This window comes from Taudactylus pleione, unplaced genomic scaffold, assembly GCF_031769625.1.
Source record: "Taudactylus pleione unplaced genomic scaffold, aTauple2 ptg000201l, whole genome shotgun sequence".
Classification (NCBI taxonomy): Eukaryota; Metazoa; Chordata; class Amphibia; order Anura; family Myobatrachidae; genus Taudactylus; species Taudactylus pleione.
This window is the reverse complement of record NW_028284603.1, coordinates 13,380,984-13,388,473: the sequence shown is the minus strand read 5'-3', so window position 1 is coordinate 13,388,473 and position 7,490 is coordinate 13,380,984.

The following is a 7,490-nucleotide window of genomic DNA, read 5'->3' as shown; positions in this document are numbered from 1 at the left end:
ACATGAAAAACATATGTTCAAGTCTAGTAACAATATGTCTAAATTTCATGATAAATGGGATAGATGGTGTCATTCAAGATTGGGTAGAACTATTGGTGCTGCCACGGCTATATAACTATTCTTGCTGCCGGTGGGATGTGATCGTATTGGCCTCTCATAGAGTTGTTGCCACATTTATTTATTTTGTATCCTGTTTACTATAGCAGTGTACTTATATTTCCCATTACTGATGCTTAGAATAATCTGTTTTATATGGTGGTTCTTTTTATCATTTGTTTGTCGAAATATGTATCCTGTTTGACAAACAGATGTACTATTTTCTGTTGTTGATATGGTAATGCTATACGAACAGATTGTATCTGTCATTTTTTATTTTCTTATGCTATGTTGAGAGTGTAACTGATGACTTTTGTATTGTTTAAATATTTTAAAAAAATTCAATAATAAAAAATACTTGATAATAAAAAAGCAAAAAGACCATTGTACTTCTTTACCTTTACAACTGAAAATATCTGCAGCTATGAGTTGATGGGGCAACAATTTAGTCAATGGTTACATCTTTCATATATATACACCTTCTAAAAGTGCAGTAAAAAAAAATACATGACCTATGTGAAACAATGTTACACTAGATAAAAAGAAAAATGAAATTGTATATAAAATGAGTTGCATTATTACTGCTAACTGTTGGTCCCTGATCTCAAGCCAATCGCAAACAAGTCTGACACTGCCCAAATCAACCCTGTTGGATTATCTCTAATGGGGCCCATACATCTACCAACAGATTGCCCGATCCCCTGACCGGATACTATATTGAAATGTCCTGTGGTACTATTACATATTTGTAGTTGGAGCCTTACTAGTTCTATATTTGTATTACTACTATGTTTGTGTTATTTTGGATGAGCTAACTTCGCTTGTTGTTTTGCTACTTTGTACAGAAAAAACAACTTGTGGATACAGTTGGATTTTACTGGTGATGCCATGAAAAGCAATACCTTCATTGGCAAGGCTGACAGAGGGCATACACTTCATTGTTGTAACCAGATAGGCATTCGTTATTTAAAATATTAAATCATAGGTAATAGTAGAATTAAACATGTTTGTAGTACTGTGACAGGTTAGGAAATTTACTAATGCTTAAAAGTGATTTACCATAGTTGTTTGTATATAAATTTTGTAGTAAAGCATAGATTAGATATGTTTTATTAAAATGTATGTATGCACAAGTTTATCAAACCGGTAATTAGTGAGGTAATCTACTCTGTTTATATGTTATAGTACTTGTCTGATTTACACCAAATACATTACTGTTATGATGTATGGTCTCAACAGGTTTCTCCTGCTTAGTCCATAGAGTAAGTTATGCGGGGAGTGCGGAGGGCGGAGCCAAAGAACACAATTGTAATGGAAATGCATCATACTGGCTCCGCCTCCAGACGATTTACCCGCAAATCGCGGCAGTTTGCCGTGAGGTGGGCGGGGCTTAATAACGGTGCCTGCTCTTGCGCAGCTGCTGCTGCTGTGTGGAGGCCCTTTAGGTGTGGGGGCCTCGGGACGACCGCCCCTGTCGCCCCCCTATAATCCGGCCCTGGGGGAGTTTATGTAGTTAGATAAGGTTACCTATGGCAATTATAAACTAGTTTGTCTTTTGGACAGTGTAAGGGTCAAGCCAGGGGTCATATTAACAGTAGATCAATTTGCAAACAGCAAGCGGTCACATCTATTGATAAAACAAGGACCAGCCTCTTTGAAGTGCTAGCTCCCACACTGTCTTAGGAGCCAGATGCTGCACGTACTGCAGCACCCGGTTCATGTCACTGAGGGGGAGCCAGTATTTTGGTGTCACCCCTCGGTTGTTGACACCCAGGTGCGGCCCACACCCCTCTTGTGACGCCAGTGGTTGGGACCCTGTTATGAATCACTTGGAGAATTCACAGGAAGAATGATTATTATTAGAGGTGTGAATCAATTGATAAGGAGGCTTTGAGAAGTCTATAAAGAAGCTTGGAAGAGTCAATTGATAAAGAAGTTTTGAGAATTCGCTTGATGAGGAGTCAATTCATAAAGAAGCTTTGAGGACTGGAGTGTACTTGACTGGAGTGTGGCCTGATGGCCAAGTTGCAGTCTTGAGGACTGATATAAACTTGCTAGTTGCAGCCTTGAGGGCTGATGTGTACTTGGTTGGATGCAGCCTTGAGGGCTGAGGTATACTTGGCTGGTTGCAGCCTTGAGGGCTGAGGTATACTTGGCTGGTAGCAGCCTTGAGGGCTGAGGTATACTTGGCTAGTAACAGCCTTGAGGGCTGATGTGTACTTGGTTGGATGCAGCCTTGAGGGCTGAGGTATACTTGGCTGGTTGCAGCCTTGAGGGCTGATGTGTACTTGGTTGGATGCAGCCTTGAGGACTGAGGTATACTTGGCTGGTAACAGCCTTAAGTTCTGATGTGTAGCAGAGAATACACACAGATGCTGTAGTGCAGCAGGGACTGCTGTGATGTTAATAATGGGTAGTATACACAGATGCTAAAGTGCAGCAGGGACTGCTGTGGTGTATTAGTAGATAGTTCAAATAGACACTGAAGTGCGACAGAGGCTGCTGGTGTAATTAGCGATAGTCCACACAGACGCTGAAGTGCGGTAGTGACTGCTGTGATGTAACTGGTGGATAGTCCACACAGACGCTGAAGTGCGGCAGAGACGGCTGTGGAGCACTGGCTGAAAGTTCACACTTGCGCTGCAGTGCGGCAGAAACTGCTGTGGTATTACTAGAAGATTATTCACACAGACGCTGAAGTGCAGCAGAGACAGTAGAGAGGACACACTGGACACGAGGAGCTGGAACATACAGGAACATGAACTCATTCACAGAAACCAGAAGCTACGTACTGAACGCTATAGCCAGAATCAGAGCAGAGAACCAGCGGAGGTAAAAAAGGAAGAAGATCCAATCGGTGCAGGGAAGGAGGTGGCGGAGCAGTAAGGTAGGAGGTCCTCATAGAGTAGCAGCCCAGCGTCCTCATCTCCTAGCAACAGGCGCGAGAGAGCCGCCTGGAGTATTGATGTCAAACAAGACATTATGGAGGCTTGTAACAGACCTTGAATTTTGAATGTGTAGCCAAGCTGTTGTGGGTGGTACACACGCTTAGGAAAAATAATAGTTTAGTACAACCAAGTGGGTGGGCTGTTGTCTGGTGATTATATCCAGTTATTGAAATCGTGACCATTCCATAGTGTGTTCAGTGAGTGAATCTGTGTTTTGAGTGTTTTCCCCACCCCCTGAATTCAATTAGTTGTATCTCAGTGCCGGACACTGAGGTGTAACCAAGTCTGAGGCCAAAAGTACCAATTATGACCATCCATTGATCCCATTGGAGGTCATTCAGGTTTAGTGTGTTTAACTTCCTTTGCAACGTCTGTAAGCAGGATGGTCAACCTCACTGTCTGTGTCCGACCTGTGTTCCAGGACTGTTGACTGGAGCGTCATTGGCAGCCTGAAGGTGACAGCGAGTGGCATAAGGTAAGTGCCTGACTACAAACTGGGGAATCGGGATAGCTAGGGAGCAAGAACAGTGGAGGTGACAGGTATGAATGAGTCACAGGGATAAGTATAGGCTGAGGAAATGGCTCTCGTAGCCAGAAGCAGACTTTGTAAAAAGGTGCCTAAAGGGTTATTCCAATCTGTCTCCAAGAGAGCCCGTAGTGTATTGCTGATTTAATGCCTGTAAAAATGCAAGAGGGTATGCTGCCAATGTAACATAGCGATCCCTAGCTTCCAGAAATGTGAGAAGCCTTCTAGTGGACTTATTGACTAGGAATCCTATGTTTCTTATACCATGAGCATGCCAAACATTGGATAGGTGAAGGAGTGCTGCAGCAACCATTAATCAATAAGCAAGTAGTGGGATTGCAATAGTAATATTTAATAAGGTTAATAAAAGATGAGTCCAATTGCCTTAATTGTAGGACCGTGAATAAATGCGGCCAAAGGACCGTATCAGAAGCTTTTGTTGTGTCTAGACTAAGAATCTGTTATGAGCCATCGTGACAGCTCATATCTTCTGCAGGCTCTGGCAAGAGCTGAGAGGATTAACAGGCAAAGACAGCCACAGTGAGGTTTGGTTCAGGCTGATTGCTCCCAGCTGGGAAGCCTCTGTGAACATGTGGCACTCAGTTGCTCATAGTGGTAATTACAGAAGGCTAGTCTTGTTTGCTCACACGGAATTGGCTCTGACATCTGTTATAGGGCAGCCAGCCCATTCCTGCCTTGTCGGAGATAGATTCTTGTGGAAGTTCTGCCATCCGGTCCCTGTTCCTGTATCTGCTGTTTGGTATTCCTGGTTCCTGTCCTGGCCCTGCCTTGCGTTACCAGTACCTGTTGCATGTATGCCATGGAACCATTCATTGTGCTGAAGATCCACTTAACAAGCCATTGTCATTGTGTACTTTTGCTATTCCATCCTGCAATATATGTACATAACTTTTGCTGCTATTATTCTCTGCAAAACACACGCTGGTTAATATATGGCTATTCCATTTTGCATTATATGTTATGCTGCAATGTCATACTGCCAGCTGCATGTGTTTCTGAGTTTATTGCTATACCAGCTTGCAAAATATCTGTTGTTTGTGAGTGCCAGTTTTTAGTGTAGTTGTGTTTATATGCAATTGTATTCAGTTATTGTTTGTAATGCATGCTGCTCTCTGGTAATTACCCTGCTATAACAATACTTAATATTGCTGATATTCACACTACCTGTTATTAGTGTGCATTCTATCTTGCTTGTGTCCACATCTGCAGGCTACTCTGTGGTTAATATTACCTTTGTACTACTACTCCAGTTTTACCTTGCGAACTCCCACTGTTTGTATAAGCCCTTACTGTCCGGAGGTTAAGACCTGGTGGCATCCTAAGTACCAGTGAGTGTGTTGTACTCTATGGGAACACCGTGCAGGTGTTATAGGCAGAAGCCCTCCCTAGAGTGACTCTAGGGGACTTATACAAATACAGGGGAGATTTATTACAGAAGCATGTTCTGTGTACACTGTTCTCCATGTGATGCCATCATTGCTGTTACAACCATTCCAATACCCTTCACAGATTGTTTATTCTGAACCGACCCAAGTTGGTGGCCCGTGAGATGAGGCAGCAATGGGTGAAACCTATCGGCCATAATTGTAGCGACTAATGTAATATCAGTATTAAGTAATGTAATGGCCTGTAAGACTCAGTCAGTTGGGGATTGTGATGGGGTTTAAGGATTAGTACAGTGTATGCATCATTAAAGGGTGGAAAGGGAGTATTATTATGTAGACTATCATTAAATAGTTCTAGAAAAGTAGGGGCTATGTGGCCCTGTAACAATTTATAATATTCATTGGAAAGTCCATCAGGACAATAAGATTTGTGTAATTTCATATTAGAAATTGCAGAGGTTCATTCTAGCCAATGTAATCTCCTGTGAAAGCGTGTCACGGTAAGATTGAGGCGGGGGAGTACTCAGGACCTGATTCAGAAATGGACACACGGATGAGGCGCACGCAATCGGCCGATGTTCATGGTCTGTGCATGCGTCTTGTTCATAGTGCGCGTGCGCGAACTGCTTACTGTGCCCGCAAAAGTGAGTGCAGTGAATACACAAACCCAGGGAAAAGTGATAGACAGGAAGTACTGTTTGTGGATAGATACGGGGAGTGGTCGGCCGAACGCACGCGTGCCAGTGCGTTCGCACCCCGTTACAGGGGCGTGTATAAATTAGCCACTGAGATGTCGGATGCAGCCTGGCGTCCCTCTGCGTGCAGGAAGTCGCCAAACTCCAGCGGCAAGGTCAGTCTGCGTGCTGCTCCGATGTTACTCGATGTTTCCTCAGCCTTGCACATCAGTACGGACATTAGCGGAGGGTAAAGGGGGCGGCCTTATGTAGTGCTGGGTGTCTGTATCTTTGTGCTGCGATTGCTGTGCGTCTGCATCCATGCTTTCCTTGCTGAATCAGGCCCTCAGACATCAGTATGATGCATTGCTTCTCATCCAGTCGGGACACAATAACATTGCATGTTTTCCAGGTCTCTCCACAAATTTGCAAGTGAAAATTAGAACCACTGGATCTATTGAAATATGTCAGTCAGTAATGACTACACCTGTGCTTCAACTTGGAGATATGGAAAACATGCCCTGTTAGTGTGAGCGGATTTGTGAAGCACTGGCATAGAACACACAAGTGCAGCTTGCATCCAGTTCCTCCCACCACTTTCATCTGACAACTTTTTGTGAGTTACTTAAAATTGGAGACACAGGTGCAAACAAGGGGGCTGTGCTTTACATATGAATAGACACTAAAGAGAATTCATGGCTGTTGATCAAGTTACAGGATTAAGCTTAGTACACACAGGGCGATATCTTGAGCGTGTCGGCAGGTGTGTTTGATATGTCTGTGAACGAAGTCGTTCACACACAATTCGCATATGTTCTGCACAGCAGATACAGCCGGTAAAATAAGTATTGAACACATCAACATTTTTCTCAGTAAATATATTTGTAATGGGGCTATTGTAATGAAATTTTCACCAAACGTCAGCAACAAACCCATGCAATCCACACATGCAAAGAAATCAAACCATAGATGTCCATAAATAAAGTTTGGTGTGATAATGTGAAATGACACAGCGAAAAAGTATTGAACACGCTTACTGAAATTTATTTAATACTTTGTACAAAAGCCTTTGTTGGTAATGACAGCTTCAAGACGCCTCCTGTATAGAGCAACTAGTTGCATGCATTGCTCAGGTGTGAATTTGGCCATTCTTCCACACAAACAGTCTGCAAATCTTGAAGGTTCCGTGGGCCTCTTCTATGAACTCTGATCTTTAGTTCTTTCCATAGATTTTCAATTGGATTCAAGTCAGGTGATTGGCTGGGCCATTCTAGCAGCTTTATATTCTTTCTCTGAAACAAATTGAGTGTCTCCTTGGCTGTGTGATTGGGATTATTGTCTTGCGGAAATGTCCACCTTTGTTTCATCTGCAGCATCCTGGTAGATATCAGCAATTTTTATCAAGAATATCTCGGTACATTGTTCCATTCATCCTTCCTTCAATCACATGAAGTATGCCAGTACCGTATGCTGAAAAACAGCCCCACACCGTGATGTTCCCACCCCCAAACTTCACTGTTGGTATTGTGTTTTGGGGTGATGTGCAGTGCCATTTCTCCTCCAAACATGGTGTGTATTATGGCATCCAAAGAGTTCAATTTTGGTCTCATCTGACCAGACTATATTCTCCCAGTATTTCACAGGCTTGTCCAAATGCTGTGCAGCAGACTTTAAATGAGCTTCAACATGCTTTTTCTTCAGCAATGGAGTCTTGCATGGTGAGTGTGTATACAGGCCATGGCGGTTGAGTGCATTACTTACTGTTTTCTTTGAAACAATTGTACCTGCTAATTCCAGGTCTTTTTGAAGCTCTTCACAAGAGGTGAAAAGATATTCTTTC